Source organism: Gallinula chloropus, assembly GCF_964237585.1.
Source record: "Gallinula chloropus genome assembly, chromosome: 4".
Lineage (NCBI taxonomy): Eukaryota > Metazoa > Chordata > Aves > Gruiformes > Rallidae > Gallinula > Gallinula chloropus.
In genome coordinates this window covers 43,558,749-43,577,655 of record NC_140088.1, presented here as the reverse complement: position 1 = coordinate 43,577,655, position 18,907 = coordinate 43,558,749, and the positions used below count along the sequence as shown (strand labels likewise).

Below are 18,907 nucleotides of genomic sequence, written 5' to 3'. Positions count from 1 at the left end.
CCACAGGGGTTTTTAATGAACTTATTTTCCTCTGTGAAAGAGAAGAAGAGCTTCAGATGTAGTACCAAGAAACACTGATCATGCTTGTGGTCTCCCAGTAGAGGCTGATCAGAAGATACAAGGGGAGAAGAGCCCTGATGAGGTTGTTTCCATCTGGCTCTATGAATGTCTGTCACCTTTCAGTTGCTTCTTCATAGAGCTGGCCTAGGGACCATGTGCTGTCAGGAGGGTGCTAGGTCAAGGAGAAGAAATTGGAAGAAACAATCCAGCTTTTCTGTCAGTCTCGGAAGGGAAGGAGGTAGGATTTTTGGACAAGCAGTTGTGGTGTGGGAACATGTGTGTGGGACTTTGCAGCAGACTCTGAGACAGGGTAAAAGTTGGGTTTTGTTTATGTGCTCTGAGAAAAGGACTGTGTGAGAATCCCTGTGTGAAGAGGACAAATAAGCAATCTGTGAGGAAAGCCATAAGGCTAGAGGGTCTGTATGGCCACGAATAAACACATAAAGCTTTGATGCTTTAAGCCAACTTCTGTGATACAAAAATGCTGTCATGGAGGTGGAAGATGCTTTGCCTTTTGCCCTTTTCAGTTCTGTCATTTTCATCATTTTACTATAATATCCATTGCTTGCCTGGGATTTGGAGGTCATGACCTGTGTGTACCCTTGAACACCAGCACAGGCTTGCCACCTTAGCATCCCTTTTTGGCTTCCTATGCAAGTGGAAAAGAGAGATTAATACTCTAAGTTAAATGATTTGTGAGTGAAGGAGTAGAGGTGCTTTGTACCTCTAGCTTCAGTATGTAAGGAGCCTTTGAATCTATTTTAGAAGCAGCAACAGGGTTGTGAGCAGAGCACTTCATTCTGTGATGTGATTGTTCTAAGCACTGACTAGATCATGGAACATTTTATTATCTCTCTGGAGGAAAGAATAAGTCTAGTTACTCAGAAAAATGTCAACTTGTTTGTGATTGCTGCTAGTAGAGGTCTCAGATGCTCTCAGCTCACTTAGAAGAGTGAGAAATTCTGTTGCAGGTGGTGGTCCCACCTCTGCACTACTTGTTAGTTGTTTGTGAGCTGCTGTGTGTGGAGAAGTGCAGCATCACCTGCCTCTTTTTTTGGTATTCCAGGAAGCCACTTGGAAAGCAAGGGCACTTTTTCATCCAGTAGGTTGATCGCTGTGAAGTTTCTTGCTGCAATGAACTGAAGAGATGCTCTAAATCCTTGGAGGAACTTGTGGCCCTGAAATGTTAAGTGGTGATAGTCACTAGTATTTCTTCTTTCTTTTTCCTCCTTCATGTATTGGCCAAACTGAATGTACTTAATAAATGAAGAGCAAAATGTGAAATAGTGCCTTTGGGAGATTTTTAATTAAATTCTGGCAACTCCTAAGATATATATATATATATATATATGTATATGTATATATATATATATATACAAAAAGTTGTTCTGAAACAAAATCACCACTTTTAAAAACACATTAAATTAAATGTTTTGGCTCTTCCTTAAAATATTTGTCAGTCATCTCTGGCCAAAATTGTTTGCCAAATCTGAATCATTTCAGTTCTCTAAAACACACTGTTCACTCAAAAGTTTACTGTGATCTTGGAAGGACTTGTATCCCATCTTATTTATTCTGTGGCCACTCTTAAAGCTTGTAAGGATTCACTCTTCTGTGAATAAGCCCTAGCTAAGAAAGATCCAGGGTCTCTTATTTTCTTCACAGGCTTGTTGTGGGGGTGAGGTCAGATCATAGAATCATGGAATATAGTGAGTTGAAAGGGACCCCTAAGGATCAACAAGCCCAGGTCCTTGCTGAATGGAAAAGGGAAGCTTATGGTCTTGGGATTTTACTTTATCACTGACTCTTCATTTACCCAGAACCTTGTTCTGCTGCCTTCAAACCATACCAGGCATAGCAAGCTGGGTAACCACACAGAACAGGTGCCTGGTGTCTACTAGTGGGTTTCTCCACAGTGCTACAACATGTCCCCCATAAGTGCTAACCTGTCTCTGTTCCTAAGAGTGGTTGAGCATAGTGGTGGTCACAGGAGGTAGTGTGAGGGATCAGGTGTATTTCAGGTGCTTGTTCTCTGTACCTTACTGGAGCATTTAATTGGCATTCCTTGGTTTCTTTGCAGGACTGAGTTTTGACTGCTAAGCTATGCTTATGCTGCAGAATAGGTCTGGGGCTTACAACCAGTCAGGTGTAGTAATGGTCCCACTGCAAAGTCTGTAACAGTAATGTCATACTATGATCCTTGTTATTATTATATTTGTTGTTATTATATCATGATACGATGTTTGTTATTATGGGCCCAAAAACTCTCTGGCCAAAGGGACCAGATAGACCACTGCTGTGAATCACAGAATCACAGAACATTAGGAGTTGGAAGGGAGCTCGAAAGGTAATCAATCTTTGGATGATGAATGAGAAAGCTGCTCTCACTGGATATTGGCAGTGTCCTGAGCCCAAGATATGGGGGCCATCCACTCTCAGAGGCAGCATTTCCCAGTGCAGGTGCTCGCGATTAAAAATAATAAAATAGTTAAAATAAAAGGTGTTGTGGCAAGTGTGATAGCAGGACATTAGGGTTTTTCAAATAAATCAGGCTGAGCAGTCTGGCAGTGTGTGAAGGAAAGGAAGGCTGGGCTTTGCTTCTGCTCCTCTTTTCCTCCTAGATTACATCAATTTAATGTGAGTGACAGCAGGCTGACCTCAGGCAGGCTAGTTGTAGAATGGGACTGCTGCCTTTCCCTGCTTGAGCTGAGGAGCAGAGGGAAAAGGAAAACAATTTTGTGATGCAGAACACCGTGTTGGAGTCAGTGCCTGTTTCAAGCACATTTTTTTCAAGTGACAAAACGATGAAATGCAACTGGACATCTATTCTCTTTTGTGTTTTTGGAGAGAGGAAATCAATTGGAGGAAGAAAAGATGAAAAAACTAATACACTGAGCTGTGGCTGAGTCCATTCCTTCAAGAAGAAGGAATCCAAACATAACATCTGATCTAAACCAATTAAGAAGCTAAAGACTAAGTGGCATGGTCTGGGTTAATAAGTCCAGCAATGAAGTGTGCCCATTTATGCATAATAAATGAATCTTTGTTGTCTTAGCAACAGCCTGGAGATGTGTTATCCGTCAGGGGAACAGTGTGTTTTGATGTTGTCAGGGTGATGAGCTGGCTACCTGTCCATGTTACTGCTGATCTTCTCCAGCACTGCAGTTCTTTAGCTGACTACTCTGTGCTTATGCGTGAGATGTTCTGAGAGCTGTCTTGTGCCTGTACACAGAGTGTTTCTATGTCTAGCTACAGGATCCATCCCATCAGCAAGCTCATTGAACCAGTGCTCTGTCAGACTGACTCGACCTGGCTCATCCAGGGCAATGCAGAAGTTCTTGCATCTCCATGTCCTGCATGCACTAGTAAAACTCCTCCACACCATGCTCTCCTTTACATCAGCAAATACAAGAAAAACTTATGAGGAGAACCTGGGAAAGCTAACACACTGTCAAAATTGTGTCAACTCCGCTTCTGGAGCAAAGCTTCAAAGGTCACTAACCCAGTTCCCTCATCAGTGCTTTTGAGTCAGTTCCTGCAGATCACAACCTGACTCAGTGTCTCTAAGGGACGCGTTTCAAGGCGGCCTGAACACTTGTGGAGACAGGGTGCCAATGGGCAGGATTTCAGGTGTAAGCTTAGGGGCTCAAGGTGAGGTCAGCTCCAGCCTCATGATACAGAAAACTTTTGCTGCTACTGGCAGTTGTCCCGTAACCCTGTCTGCAGGAAAAGTCACAGTCCCCTGGCCTGTTTCTGAGCAACTCTGAAAGAAATTATTGCTTTTTCTTGAGACCATATGGAAGCTGATTGCCAGTAAATTTTCTCTGCTGCTTTTAGGGGTTTCCCCAAATAGCAAAGCAGACTTCTTTTAAAACATGACACTTCTGTCAGCAAGATTTAGCCTCTGGCTCGTTAGGCTGTCAAGGTTCCTAATGTCACTTGGCTATTTTTTAAAACAAACAAAACCCAAAACCAAACAAAACTCCCTTAGTATTGACGAAAGCTGATGTGTTGACAGCATTGGAGACTGTCACTCTCCTACCAAGTACATTTATGCTGGTGGTAGCAGTGCAGAGTCTTCTGCCTTTTGCACATCATCCCTGGTTGATAGTTTGAGCTGCTCTGGTGTCATCATGGCTCAGCTGGTCATCCAGCTTCCTACTCAGGCAGCCCATGGGGACCAGTTATGCATGTGGTGGGAGCTTCTGCTATGGAGTGCTGAGCACTAGTGATGGAAACAGAGCTACTAAGTTGGAACAGCTGTCAGATCCATTTCTAAGTGTGGTGATGGGCAGGTATATAGTTGTGCATTAGTGCAATGGACTGAATTTAAATGGGTGTCCTAGCTGAAAGCTATGTTGGTGACCTGGGTTGCCCTTATTCTAATTCTCTGTTTCTCCCTTGTTCCTGTCATTATGCCAAGATGATGTAGCTGAAGCTGGGGAGGGAGGCAGAGAACAATCAATACAAAAAATCTACATTCCTGCTGGGGAAGAAAAGAAGCAAAATTCATAAGTCTGATGATTCTTTCTCTAGCAAATGGATTCAAAGTGTTAGGAAAGAAAAAAATGTTTGATATTATTCTAGGTAAAAGGTGGATGATCTTGAGTATGAAAGATCTAGCAGAGTGGAAGTAGGTATCTCCTTACTTCAGAGCTTTATCTAATCAGCACATGAATCTGTGAGACTTCTCATCTCAGAGCAAAATATGAGGCTATGTCCTAGGAGTCGAAAATAGTTTTAATTGGTAACTTAGTTTTTCAGCAATGAATCTTAAGGTATCTGGAGAAGCAATGAAAAGGCAAGAAGAAATGCTAAAGGTTACAAGTAATTTCTAGTAGGTAGAAACACTTATCTGTAGAAACATGTGTCAGATGCTAGAAATGCTGAAAGCATTTCAGTCTGTTTAGTAAATGCTTTCGTTGTGTGGGTCACACACGGGTTGAATTCCATGTGACTCCTGACAGATTCACATGTCTGAGAGATGGAGGACGTGGCACGGCACAAGCCCTGTTGATAACAGGGTTTGCTGAACCATCAGCAGTGGATCTGTTACAGTGCTTTCCATGCAGTCTTTACTTAAACCCACAAGGAACTATCAACCCCTTTGCTGTTCCCTTCAGTATCTTCTGCTAGTGATTGATTTATACTGAATAACCATGCAAGAAAAAAGCTTACTAGATGCTGCTTGCTACCTCAGGGTTTAGAGTGCATGCACAAGGGGCCCAGTGTTGCTTTCTAGAGTGATTTATAGGCCTTGCCATAGGTTAGCTTTCCCTAGGTACATGATCTTCTAGACATCTCTTCTTGGCTCCTCTGTGTGTCTTGCTCTGTTTGGGACTACTTGGAGCAGGTGATTTAATAATCGCCCTGTATTTGTCATTTCCCCCAGCTCCTGGTGAATGTGAGAAGTGATAGAAAGAGAGGACCAAGAGGTTAAGCATGGGACTAATCTGATAAGTCACAGCCTCTGCCATTAACGAGCATGCTTGGGCAGTACTTGGGGCAAGGGCCTCAGCAGGCTGCATCTGACTGAGTAAGAAGAGGCCTGGGTTGCAGGTATTTCCAGGCAGGGCTGAGGTGCATTCTTAGCAAATCACTTATCTAGGAAATTAAATGCTCTGTTCAGCTGCCTAACCACAGACATCAAGGGCCATTTTAGGGTATTGTCTGACCTCAGGCTTCCTCTCAGGAAAGGTCCAAGTATCTCCCTTCATGGATCCTGTTTCATAGCTATCAACTTTGTAGAGATGTTTTGAATATTTTAGGGCATTTGAGATGGCATGACATGCCCAGAGGTTGTGACACGAGTGCAACCTACGTGCTGGGGGAGGATCAGTAGTAGTTTTGCATTTGACTTCTACCACTCTAGTGTGCTGATGGATCTGGAGTGACAGAGACCTGGGTAAAACCTCTGAGGGGCTTGAACACATGCAGGTCTGCCATAGAAGCAGACAGCAGGAAACTCTGAATTTGGTTGTTCTGGATCTCTTGTGTCAAAAGATTCAGTTTGTATTTGAAATATTCACCTAGCAGAGGAATGGCTGTTTCCAGTGGATCCTAGCTGTTCCAGGAGGGGGTCCAGGCTGGACCCAGGCTATAGTGTTACTCACACTTGTTCTCTGGCCCACTGAACATGCCTTTTGTATTGAAGGAATCTTTTCTTTTTAGAAAGAAAACTGCTTCACTACAAATGACTGAGAAGGTCAGACTCCAGGTACATGATGAGAGGGTGACTAGGCCACTTCCCTCAGGGGCAGGTGGAGACCCAGATTACCTCTGGCAGGCTGAGGTGGTTAGAAAGTTGGTCTGTACTCTCTTGGACATGTGTCTGGACTCCTGGTTGTCAGATACAAGCAGAAAGAACTTACTCCTCCTGGTAAGGGGAGGCCAACCTTGCTCTTCCCTCCTCCCATTGCTTTACTTCTATTCAGGGCATTTTTATACAGATGTCAGGCTTTGCTGCCCAAGAGGATCTCTTCTGCCCTATCCTCCTTAACTAGCTACCTAACCTGGAGAGTGAGTTACTTGTGCAGCCTTTTTTCTGAGTCTGCCCCAGCAGGAAGAATACACAGGCTAGTGCATCTTTAGATTAACCCTATGATGGAGGCATTGTGGAAAGGCAGTGCTGGAGGTTTCCAACTCTGTGGAGGCCAGAGCTAAAAATGCATGTCCTGAGCTGAAATCCACCCACCATCTGTCTCCAGTTCTAATGTTCATTGTTCTTGATTGCAGTGCCATTTGCTGTGCCCTCATTCATTCTAATTTTTATGGCTGCTCGTTATCCAAAACAGCTGGCTATCTTCTCTTTGGCAGTTCTTTGGGATGTGGGATAGACCTCTTCTATTTTCTGCTGCTGGAGCACTGTGCCTCTTGTGCTTGCTACTGTGAGAATATTGGGGACCAGTGCATTGAGGGATGGGTTGTACTGAACCCAAACAGAACAGATTAATTCCAGTGTAAGCCAAGAAGCAGCAGATCAGAGAGAGGGGCAAACTAAACGGGTCCATTTCAAGCTCAGGTGTTCTTCAGGCCAGAGGAAAGGAAGTACTCCAAATCCTTTTTTCCCTATGGGTCTCAATATAAATAAAAGGGAGGTGTGACTTCTGCTGATCTGGAAGGATACACAAATGCAAACCATGTGGATCCATGCAAATTTCACTTGGCTTTATTGTCTGGGCCAAATTCTGTCTCATCCCTTGGGAAGAGCACTGCTGGCAGGAGATGCTCTGCATCATGGTAGCCAGAGGCCTTAGTAAAGCCAGGCGAGCAGGCCGGACACCCCTTAGGGGGGCAAGGGAGGACAGAAAGGCAGTCATCCCAGCACCCTGTTAATTGGATTGGTCACACATCCCACTGACTGCTGAGCATACTCTTCTGTCCCTTGTATTCAGGCAGAACTAATGGGAGGAAACATCCCAGAACTAATGGGAGGGAACACAGTCTGAGGGCTGCACCAAGAGGCAAGAGAAAAAGGGGATGGGGAAGGTGAGACTCCTTATACTTCTCCCTTTCACAGTCTTCAACCCCCCAGGACCAACCAGAACTTGAACTTCTTCAACACTCTTTAAAATACACTCTACTGAGAGAAAGGCAAGGAAGCAGGAGGCAAGCCAGACTAAAAGTGACATCCTGTCTTCCAAACCCACCTCTGCAGCACCGTGATGCCAGGAGGCTCACCCGTCCATCTGTGGCTTTTTAAGCTGTTTGTAATCCGGCGTGTTATTGAAATGCTGCACGGATTCCCTTTGTGATGTGTAATTAGTTTGAGATGTGCAGTTTGGTGCCTGTTGCAGCTGCTGTTTTGGATCATCTTGAGACAGTTAAAGCTGTTGCTGGATCAAAAAAAAAATCATGCAGACAGAGCTTTTAAAGTTACTGTAAAGAACAGTTTTATAGTCTCTAACACATCAGGTGCTTAAGAATCTTGTACGTGGTACCTCTGAACTTGAATTCAACTTCTCAGACCCACGGGACTTTGAAGCATGTTTCCAGATGCTGGTTACCTCTCTTGAGGTCTCAGAGGTGTCTCATTAAAGTTGATGTTAAAGCCTATTAAATACATGACTGTAGCTTCTAACGATGCATCTCATTTAGGTGAGCTGTCACCAGGAATTGGCAGGGATCATTGCTGCTCTGGGCCCCCAGTGACTGGGCTTGTGAAAGGCACCTGGAGAAGTGTGTGTGCAGAATAACACAACCTTCTGTGTTGGGAGACAAAAGGCAAATCAGCTCTAAAGGGCTGCTGATTTCCAGGGGCACACCAGTCTTGTCACCTTCTTGTCCTACCACCTCCCTTCCTCCCTCCTGCAAAGTGCAGCCTCAGCTCCTAGAGCCTGCAGATGGGAGGCATCTGTCCTTGGGGTCTCAGTGCCTACAGCCAATTAATTATTAATCGTTGTGATATCCCTTATGTCAAGCACCTGAACTGCCCGTGAAGCATGGAGAACTGGTTTATCGCTCAAGTCGTAAGGGTTTTAGTGCCCTGCCACTCATTATTTCTAAAGTTGTTGTTCTGTCAAAGAACTAAAGCACCTAGAAGTTGCAGTTATCTCATCTGAGCTCCACACCAGATGACCGGCTGCTAGCAGGGGCAATACGTGGTGTCCTGGGTTTGGTCAGGATGGAGTTAACTTCTTTTGTAGCAGCGGAGGGAATGCTGTGTTTGAGAGTTAAAATGGGAGCAGTGCTGATAACACCCTGATGTGTTTAGTTGTGTCAAGCAGTCAAGGACTTTCTCAGCTCTTCATGTTTCTCTATTCATGAGAAAGGAGGGGCGAAGCCAGGACAGGTGACCCAAACTGGCCAAAGAGAGTATTCCATGCCAATTACATCATGCTCAGTATAAAAGGGGGGTGATGGGAGGAGGAGCAGCGGGGCGGCTCCAGGACGCGTGGCTCTTGAGGGATGGTCGGGTTCCGGGACGGCTCTGGGTGGCACGGCCTGAGTTGTGTGGTTCAGTGAGAAACTGCCTTGTGTATCAACAGCTTCATGTATTTTTTGCTCTAAAGTCCTGTTAGCATTGTTATATTGTATCTTTCTGCTATTCTAGTAAACTGTCTTTATCCCAACCCACAGGCTTTCAGTTTATTGGTTTTGGGGTTATTTGCCCCTTTCTTTTCCCTTCCCTTGCCTCACACACCCCTCCCTCTTCCCCTGCTCTTTTCCTTTAAGGAGCAGGCAGCTGCGTGGATCTCGGCTCTCAGCTGGGGTAAAACCACGACACATGGGCAAATTGGGAAACTGGAAGAGAAAGTTAAACTTGTGTCGTGGATCCGGCAACAGGACGAGTGCTGCACCGCCGAGTGTGTTTAGAACTGTAGTGCTGCCGCAGTACAGGTATATTGCCCACTATGAGCAACTCCTGGGAAAAACAGGTATTTAGCTCCCTCGAAAGGTACCTGGGAGCCTCTTAAAGCCTGAGGGCCTCTTAAAACCTGGGGGATGCAACTAATTTCCTGTGGCTCTTGGCTGTTGTGTCTCTGTTTGGGGTCCTGCTTCTGAACAGTGCTCCAGAAACACTGAGACACATGAGCTCGTGTGGGGCTCTGGGGCTTGTATTCAGGTGGTAGCGTTGTCTAAAAAAGACAGATTGAGCAGAGACAAACTGGGAAGTAGGCACAAAAGAAGAAGAAAATCACTCAGCTCGTATCAAGGCACTTAACTACTGCTGGGAGTATTCAGACATGAGAACCTGACCCTCAGCTCCTTCTAGCTGGGACTATTCTAGTGGCAATGGAACAGTACTAGCCCTTTATTTCTGCTTCGGTTTTGATAACACACATTGAAGTAGATCTCTCAAATCATGGCTAATTTCCACTTATCTGTAGGGCAGTTCTTACCAGGAATAAATTTGTTCCCTTTTGCCTGCCTGCAGAAGCAGCATTTTAAATAATGTCCTGCTCTCAGAATCACCCAAATAAAAAGAAAGGTCCTGAAGTCTCTTAGCTGTGTGGCACAAGATACCAGGACAAAACTATCTCGTGAAGCCTGCGGTTGGCACGTGTTGTGTTATTCTCTCTCACTCACACCTCAAATACTGTGTTCAGTTCTGGACCTCTCACTACAAGATGGACATCAAGGTCCTGGAGAGTGTCCAGAGAAGGGCAACCAGGCTGGGGAAGGGGCTGAAGGGCAAATCCTCTGAGGAGCGTCTAAGGGAGCTGAGGGTGTTCATCCTGGAGAAGAGGAGGTTGAGAGGAGACCTTATCACCACCTACACTGACCTGACAGGAGGGTGCAGAGAGGTGGGAGATGGTTTCTTCACCCAAGTGACAGGATTAGGGAGAATGGGCTCAAGCTGCGCCAGGGCAGGGTCAGGTTAGATGTTAGGAGAAAGTTCTTCCCTGAAAGAGAGTTGTCAGGGCCTGGAACAGGCTGCCCAGGAAGGGGGTTAAGTCACCAACCCTGGGTGTGTTTAAAAGATGGGTAGACAAGGTGCTTAGGGATATGGTTTCATAGAGGACAGGTATGGTTGGAGTTGATGATCTCAAAGGTCTCTTTCAACCCAGTGACTCTGTAAATGCTGTCAGGCTCTGTTCCCTTTGCAAAAGTTTTTTGGAGTACTCGAAGGATCTCTGCAGTAAGAGCATGTTTACAATAAGCTGCTGAAGCTGACGACTGGGGACAATGTTATACTTCCCTGCCACTGTTTAAAATCCTACTGTGGGAAGTCTTGGGTGATGCAGGTAAGTGAACTCATCAAAACCAGGGTTATAGACATGACTCAAACTGTGCTCTTTAGTGTTCCTAAGATGTTAGATCCTCCACCCTTCCTTCTATCCCAGGATGCCTCCATGCAGAATGAAAGAAATGCCAGTGGATCTGGCAGGATGATTTTTGTCTCAGTAAATTGTTGCTAGATCATCACTAATTAGCATAGGGAGGGTCAAGCTCACTCTTGCTTCATTCTCTGCTAAGATAGCCTGATTGTAGGAGACCAAGTCTTATTTACATGCAGTAATAGATGGAGATTTTTTTCTTCCTTTCAGTTCAAACATAACATTGTGTTCAATGACACCACAGTGTTTTGTGAACAGTACAAGTGCTTTGAACATGTGGGAATCAAAAAGCTCTAAATAGATCGTGTAATGCTGCCAACAAAGCATGTCCTTGGACCCTCGCCGAGAACAACCAAACTTTCATTTCCAGTGAAGCACTGGATGTTGAAAAACAGAAATACTAAAGCTTTAGTCCAAGCTCCCACCTCCATCACACTCCTAGCAAGTCACTTCAGTCTCTTTACCTTGGATTGTCTCACCTGTAAGAAAGGAAAGAGTGTTCTTGTTAGGGTGGGAGGGGATGTTTTTGGGATGCTTGGAAGGTTACAAACTGAATAGTGTGGCCAGTAGGTCTGGGGAGGTGATTGTGCCCCTGTTCTGGGCATTGGTGAGGCCACAACTTGAGTGCTGTGTCCAGTTCTGGGCTCCTCACCATAAGAAGGACATTGAGGTCCTGGAGCGAGTGCAGAGAAGGGCAACCAGGCTGGGGAAGGGGCTGGAGGGCAAATCCTCTGAGGAGCGGCTGAAGGAGCTGGGAGTGATCAGCCTGGAGAAGAGGAGGCTGAGGGGAGACCTTATCACCACCTACAACTACCTGACAGGAGGGTGCAGAGAGGTGGGAGATGGTCTTTTCAGCCAGGTGACAGGAGACAGGACAAGGGGAAATGGCACGAAGCTGCCCCAGGGCAGGGTCAGATCAGATGTTAGGAGAAAGTTCTTCTCTGAAAGAGTTGTCAGGACCTGGAACAGGCTGCCCAGGGAGGGCACATCCCTGGATGTGTTTAACAGACGGGTAGATGAGGTACTTAGGGATATGGTTTAGCACAGGACAGGAACAGTTGGACTTGGTGATCTTAAAGGTCTTTTCCAACCTTGTGATTCTGTAAACCACTTCTTGGCATCTGAACCACTTCCTTGGCTGTCCCCACCCTTCTTGTCAATCAGGAGGTGGTGGTCCCATTCCCTTCCCTTCCCTCCTTCCCCAGAGCCTCTCTGGAGGAGGGTGGTGAGGTTCTGCATTCAGCTGGCCCCCACACCTGCTCCTGGCCTAGGCTATTACTGCCCTTTGACCTCATAGAACAGATGAAGTATTTAGAGGCAGCTGCTATTTCTGTCATTAGCATCCAGACTTTCTAGGAGAAAGCTGTTGCCTTTGTGGTCCTCTGACTCAGAGGAAGTTACTGACTTTGGTGTGCACAGAAGCAAGGGGAGAGTGAAGTAAGGGGGAAGAACAGCACTTGATTTGCTATTCATTTGATTCTGTCAGGAAAGCCCAAGCATCTTGAGATGATAGTGTGAAAATTGCGGAAATGCATATTGCAGTGTGGTGGATATTGTTTGAGGGGTTGAGGATGCAGAAACAGGGGTGGGGGAAAGGAAATAATGCAGTGGGAGTGGCTGTGTGCCAGGCTTCTTTCCAGGATATGTTAGCTCCTACTGAGCAGTTCTGTACTCCAGAGTATGCTGCTGGCACCTGCTAGTTCAAAGCAAATATGAGTATCTCTGTGTTGTGTTGCTGTTGCAGGTGCTGGAATGGCCTGGTGCCCAAGTGATGTACTTTGCCCTCCCCATCCCAGCACGTGAGCCTTTCCCAGCCTTGGCTGGTGTGCTTTCCAGTGTTTCTCTGGAGAAGGAGGAGGCCGCTATTCCCACTCCACAGCTGAAGCACTGGCATGTAGGGAGGCTGGCTTCTCTGATTTTGGGATGTGAGGAAATGGAATGAAGCTGCTTCAAGGGAAGTTTGGAATGGAGGTTAGGAAAAGGCTCTTTGCTGAGAGGGTGGTCAGACACTGGAACAGGCTGCCTGGGGAAGCAGTCATGGCACAAAGCCTGTCTGAGTTCAAGGAGCATCTCGATGCTCCTCTTAGTCATATGATTTATTTTTAGGTAGACCTGTGAAGAGCGGGGATTGGGCTTGATCCTTATTCCTTCCAACCGGAAGTATTTTGTGATTAGGTACCTTGTTGCTGTGCTGTCTTTTGGGTTTTGATGTCCAGTTATGTTTGTGAGGATGTTTTCTTTTCTCCAGTTGTGGCTGCTGAAAATGCTCTGATTTCTTTTTAAGGATTATGATAGATGTTTCAAAGCAAAGCATTTTATTGGGGCTGCCCACTTCACCCATGCTCCCATTTGATGGAGTTCAGATAGCTAGGAGGAAACCATGGGTCAGAAGCACTCTTCCAGCACTCACTCTTCTCAAGGTGAAAATGCAGGTTTTCTGTGCTATGGTGGCTTTCAGTGTGAAAGAAAGCTCCTAGGGTTTCATGTGCTGTGATGACAACAGGATCAGAGATGCTTCTTCCCAAACCAATTAATTTACAGAGCAGCTCTGGTAATATAATTCAGTAGGCTTTTTGAGAAGATGTCCCTTAGTAAGCAGGAGTACACAAGCCAGAACATGAAAGATTAATGCTCCCCTTGTTTCCCATGACTCTGCACGAGCCTTGGGCTGAGATAGGGAGAGATAAGGAGGAACAGTCAGTCCTAGGTCTGCCCGGTGACTCAACAGGTTTGTGTGCATGTGTATCTATTAAAATTCAGCCTCTGATTTAGAAATAAAAACCTGATTGCTCTGGGCCTGGCCAGTTTACAGTGGTTATCATTTAATTTCATGGCCAATAGCTTTTAAAAGTCTTCATGTGTTTTACTTGGGACTTGTAAAAATAAAATGCTACCTAGGATTTTGGGGGGCTGGAAGCAAAATTACCTTATGTGCTAGGGTTCCAGGAGGTGATGTGGTTTGAATGCTGCATGTGTGTATGTGCTCTGGGGACAGCTTGGCAGATTGCAGGCTTTTGGAAAGAACTTGTCTAGCAAAGGAGGGTGGGGGGAAGCATCTGCCAGTAAATAGGTGGATAAAGATGCTCTGTGCTGCTTTTAAGAAGCACCGATAATCTCTATAGCTCTGACAGGTGGTGGTGGGGCAGGGAGGGGAGGAGGAGATTCAGTGAATGGTGTGGGTGGTGAAGAAATTAATCCTAATGAATTGGAAGAGCAAATCCACAGTAGAAAGCTTTGGATTTCTGCCCTGCTGGATATGGATAAATGCAAGAGAATCCCTTTTGCACGCAAGAGCTAATTGGTCAATTAGAACATAAGCTCAAAACCTTTGCTTAAACTGTATCCTGACTATCAACGCAGGAGGCAGATTCTTTTCCAGTGGTTCAGAAGGCTTGCCCAGAGTCTTTCAGATGGGTGTTTTAAATAGGTCCTCGCTTTATCTTTTCCCTCTCTTCTGGGAATGTGGTTACACTTCTTTTTCTTTTTTTTTTTTTTAAATCACTATGTTGTGATGGAAGAACTCATTTCCAAGGCTCCCTTTGAATGTTTTCATTCTTTTTCACCCAAAAGAACACATGAACATAAGAATGGCCAACCTAGCTCAGACCAAGGGTCCATCTAGCCCAATATTATTCTTCCCTCAGTGCCTGCTTGTGGCCACCATTGGAAACATCAGCACGAGCATATATGACATTTCCTTCTAACACTTTCACAGCTCCCAAAAACTTTCAGCACCGGGGTTTCTCTGATCTTGACTTCTGTCTCTTTACTTGACAGCTTTTTCTTCCATTCAGTTCTCTTGAACAAATGTAACCTTTATATCAACAGCCCTACCTTGCCAGGGAGTTTGCAGGTTTAGTATCTGGTGGTGAAAAGCCAAGTCCTTCCTTTTTTGTTTCTTTGAATAGCTTCTTTCCAATAGGTTTTATAGCTGACAGAATAGTCTATCTGTATCCTTTTCTCATGCCACCTGCAGAACATCTCTCTGTCTTGTGACTAGTTACAACCTTAAACACACGTTCTGAAGAATGGAATCAAGAGCTTTGAAACCAGATCACTGATTTCTCTGAAGACTACCAAGAAGGGTGTTACAGGACCTCCTCTCACAGAAGTCATGTTGACCCTCACCCAAAAGATGATATCCTTTGTCTGTTAATGCAATCTCTTGTTATCAAGTCACCTAATTAATCCAGTGTAGGTGCCAGGCTTCTGGACTTGCAATTCCCTGGCTTTCACATGGACCTCTGTTTGAAGATTAGCATTACAGTTGTTACCTCTGCTCAGGTCCCAGAGACATTCTGCATGAGAGGCTGCCCCTGAGCAGTAGTGATTCAGCTCTCCTGTCCCTGTGGTTCCTTTGTTACTCTTGAGTAAGTGGTGTTTGGCCCCTGGGATCCTCCAAGGCCAAGTCAGTCTGTCTCTATCTTTCACTTACCCACGTCAACTTTAAATAGAGTCTCTTCTGATTTCCTCACTCTTCCTACTCCTACAAAAATAAAAGTGGGAGGTTCAGGCATGGGAATCTTGTTGGTTTTCTTTTTGTGGAAACAAAAAGCTCAGATGCAAAAGTTTACTTTCTCTGCAACAGCCATGTCATATCTGAGTTCTGCTTTTACATCTTTGCTGTCACTTGGCCCAGTGACTTTTCTCACACGTTGGAGGAAGGATTGAATAAATGGTTAAACATTACTGGGGAGGCTACCTTATCTCTTTTAGGTCTATCTAGAAGCTAAAAGTTACAATGCTTTAATCTGATTTGAAAGCACAGGGTCCTGTGCAGTGCTCTCTGGATACTTTGGGGTACCCACCCTCTAATTTCTGGGTTCTTGTCTAAATCTTTCACGTGGATGCACTTGAACTAAGCTTTGAGTGCCACAATGCCAAGCAGTTCCACGCTCCAAAGAAAAGGAGCAGCTGTGTGCTTCCAAAAGCTTGGGTGCTTTAAAATTCAATACTGGTTCCTGTTTATCTCAACCTTCTTCTGAAGGCTGACTTGTGATGCGAAGTGTGTTGTTCTCCACTGAACCTGGTTGGTATTTCATTGAGTGTTTTCCTTTCAAATCACAGAATCATAGGGGTTGGAAGGGACCTCCAGAGATCATCAGGTCCAACTCCCCTGCCAAAGCAGGGTCCCTAGAACAGGTCACACAGGGAGACGTCCAGATGGGTCTGGAATCTCTCCAGAGAAGGAGACTCCACACCCCCCTGGGCTGCCTGTCCCAGGGCTCTGTCACCCTCACTGGAAAAAAGTTCTTCCCCAGATTGGTGCAGAACTTCCTGTGCTCCAACTTGAGGCCGCTGCCCCTTGTCCTGTCCCCACAGACCACTGAGAAGAGGCTGGCCATTTCCCCCTGTGTCCCACACTTCAGATATTGATAAACACTGATCAGATCCCCTCTCAGTCTTCTTTTCTCAAGGCTGAACAGTCCCAGCTCACTCAGCCTTTCCTCATAGGGGAGATACTCCAGGCCTTAATCACCTTCGCAGCCTCCTCTGGACTCTTTCCAGAACATCTCTGTCTTTTTTTATACCAGGGAGCCCAGAACTGGACACAATACTCCAGGTGGGGCCTGACCAGGGCAGAACTGGCACCAGTGCAGCAATTCAGCATTGAGCTGGTCTTGCTCACATCTGTTGTGTGTTGCCACCTAATCACACAGATGAAAAAGCTTGTGCCTTGCTTGGGAGGAGCTGGAAGGGAAAGCATGGGAGGTGTTTGCAAGCACAGGTGCCAGAACCCCAGTGGTATGAGCATTGGAGTGAGGTAGCAATCATGGCTACAAAATGACACAGAATAGAAATGAAGCTCAAGTCACAGCATACAGTGGTTGGGTGGGGTTTTTTTGTGGCTTTTTGTTTTGTTGTTTTTTGGGACGTTGGGGGCTTTTTTGTTTGGGTTTTGGTTGTGGTGGGGTTTTTTTTGTTTTGTGCGGGTTTTTTTACAGGGAGAGGGAAAAGATGCATCAGGGACTAGTATTTATATATCCAGCACTGTTTTCCTGCTTGGTAACCTGGAAGTTAGAGTGCTGAAGGGTTGCAAACCAAGCTCTGTGTGCTTTAACCCAGCTGGCAGCTAAAACAACCACACAGCAGTTCATTTGCTCCCCACTGTTGTGTGTGTCATGTTCCCCCCCACCTCCCCCAGTGGGATGTGGGAGAATATCGAAAAGAAAAAGGTAAAACTTGGGGCTTGAGACAAAGACAGTTTAATAGGGCAAGGAAGAAAATACAGATGATATATACAAACCAAGCAATGCACAGCACATTTGCTCACCACCTGGAACTGGTGCTGAGCCAGTTCCTGAGCTGTGTGTCTCCTCCCAGTCAACTCCCCCAGTTATATACAGAGCATGATGTCATATGGTATGTGAAATGCCTTTGGCCAGTTTGGTTGGCTGTCCTAGCTGTGTCCCCTCTCAGCTTCTTGGGCACCCCCTTGCCTTCTCACTGGCAAGGTAGTATGAGCAACTGAAAAGCCTTTGACTGCTTGGCAACAACTAAAACATCTGTGTATTATCGACACAATACAATATCTTATCCAAAATACAGCACTATACCAGCTGCTAGGAAGAAAATAACCCTATCCCAGTGAAACCAGGGCACTCTGTATTTCTGCTCATACTTCACAACATAGAAATACACCTGGGATGATAAAGTATGTTGGGAGAGAGCTAAGAAATTTGCTTCTTTTAGTAATTTACTTGCCAGAGGATGTTGTCCTCTGAGCAGACTCTTGCCACAGAAAGCATAGGCATTTTTAGGGCGTCAGCAGCACTCCTGTACAAATGACCATGGTCTGGAGGGAGAGGTCCTTCTGCTTCCCAGAAGGAGATTGCTTGCAAAGGACAAATCCATAGTGCTGCACCTTTATTGCAACACCGGCCCTGCTTCTAGGCTTGATTACTGATGTAGCATATGTGAAAGGAGGCTGGCTGTCGGTCTAGCCACTGGTTGGCTTTGTACATGCGTGTTTGCTTATCACTAGGAGGATACCTCATGTAAACGAGAGAGTTAAACCACTGCTGTTCTTAAAGACTTCATTGTGTACAAACAAAAATACAGTCTGTATGCATATAAATGTGAAGTGTGAACAAATAGAGCCTATTTACACCTGCAAGTTTTATCTGTGTTCCTCTGTGGAACAAAGTAACGCTCTCCTGCCTGGCATCTGCCTTGGCTTGCTATTAATGAATTACTTGTGATGCCAACTACAAACCCCAGCCATAAAATGGGATTCCACCATATTTCACAAAGACACTATATAAACAGGAACAAGAGAGCGAGTTCTGGTTCCAAAGAGATTATGAGCTACTTTTCACCTAGATCCCTGGAGGTGTTCAAGGCCAGGTTGGATGGGGCCCTGGGCAACCTTGTGTAGCTCCAGGCCTGAAGGTTGGTGGCCCTGCCTGTGGCAGGGGGTTGGAAGTCTGTGATCCTTGGGGTCCCTTCCAACCCATATCATTCTATGATTCTGATAGGATGCATGCAAACAGTGATGTTATTGTTAACTGCATCTGGAGACCCTAACAAGATGAGATTTCCCAGTAATGCAAAAATTCCTCGTCTTATACAACTTGGTCAAACCCAACTTTTTTTTTCCTCTGTGAAGTTTCACACAGAGTAATTCCTTTTTGTAATCTCCTTTTTTGGTCTCTTTCAGTAAGACAGGCTGAGCAAGGTTTTTGAGGTGTTAAAGAGAAGCACAGTAAAGTGAATTACATAAATGCTACTGAACTCGTGCTTCACAGAGCAAACAAAAGTTTCACGCAAGATGAAATATATCTCAGCCTGGGATGCTGATCTTATTTGCTTGATGAATCTGTTTACCTCTTGCATGCATCCATCTAGCTCAGGAGAAGGCAGATATATGGAGTGGGAACTGAATGGTCTCAGGCCTATCCATTCATCACTTGCATCATGCATCACTTGCATGACTTTCATTGCTGGAATGTCTCCATACTTCCCTGTTTTATAGGTATAGAAATCTTTCTTTTCTCTTGGTCTGCAGGATAATTAGCTTAATTTATAGATTTATGAGCATTTATATTCTGTAGCTTTCATGAGTA

General features: G+C 45.3%; 1 protein-coding gene across 1 annotated transcript in view; it reads left to right on the top strand.

The window, feature by feature from the left end:
* The window catches only part of LOC311191762 (deubiquitinase DESI2-like), a gene marked incomplete at both ends in the record, with an annotated part of 61,067 nt that overhangs the window by 4,161 nt on the left and 37,999 nt on the right, over positions 1 to 18,907 (top strand). The window lies entirely within an intron of this gene.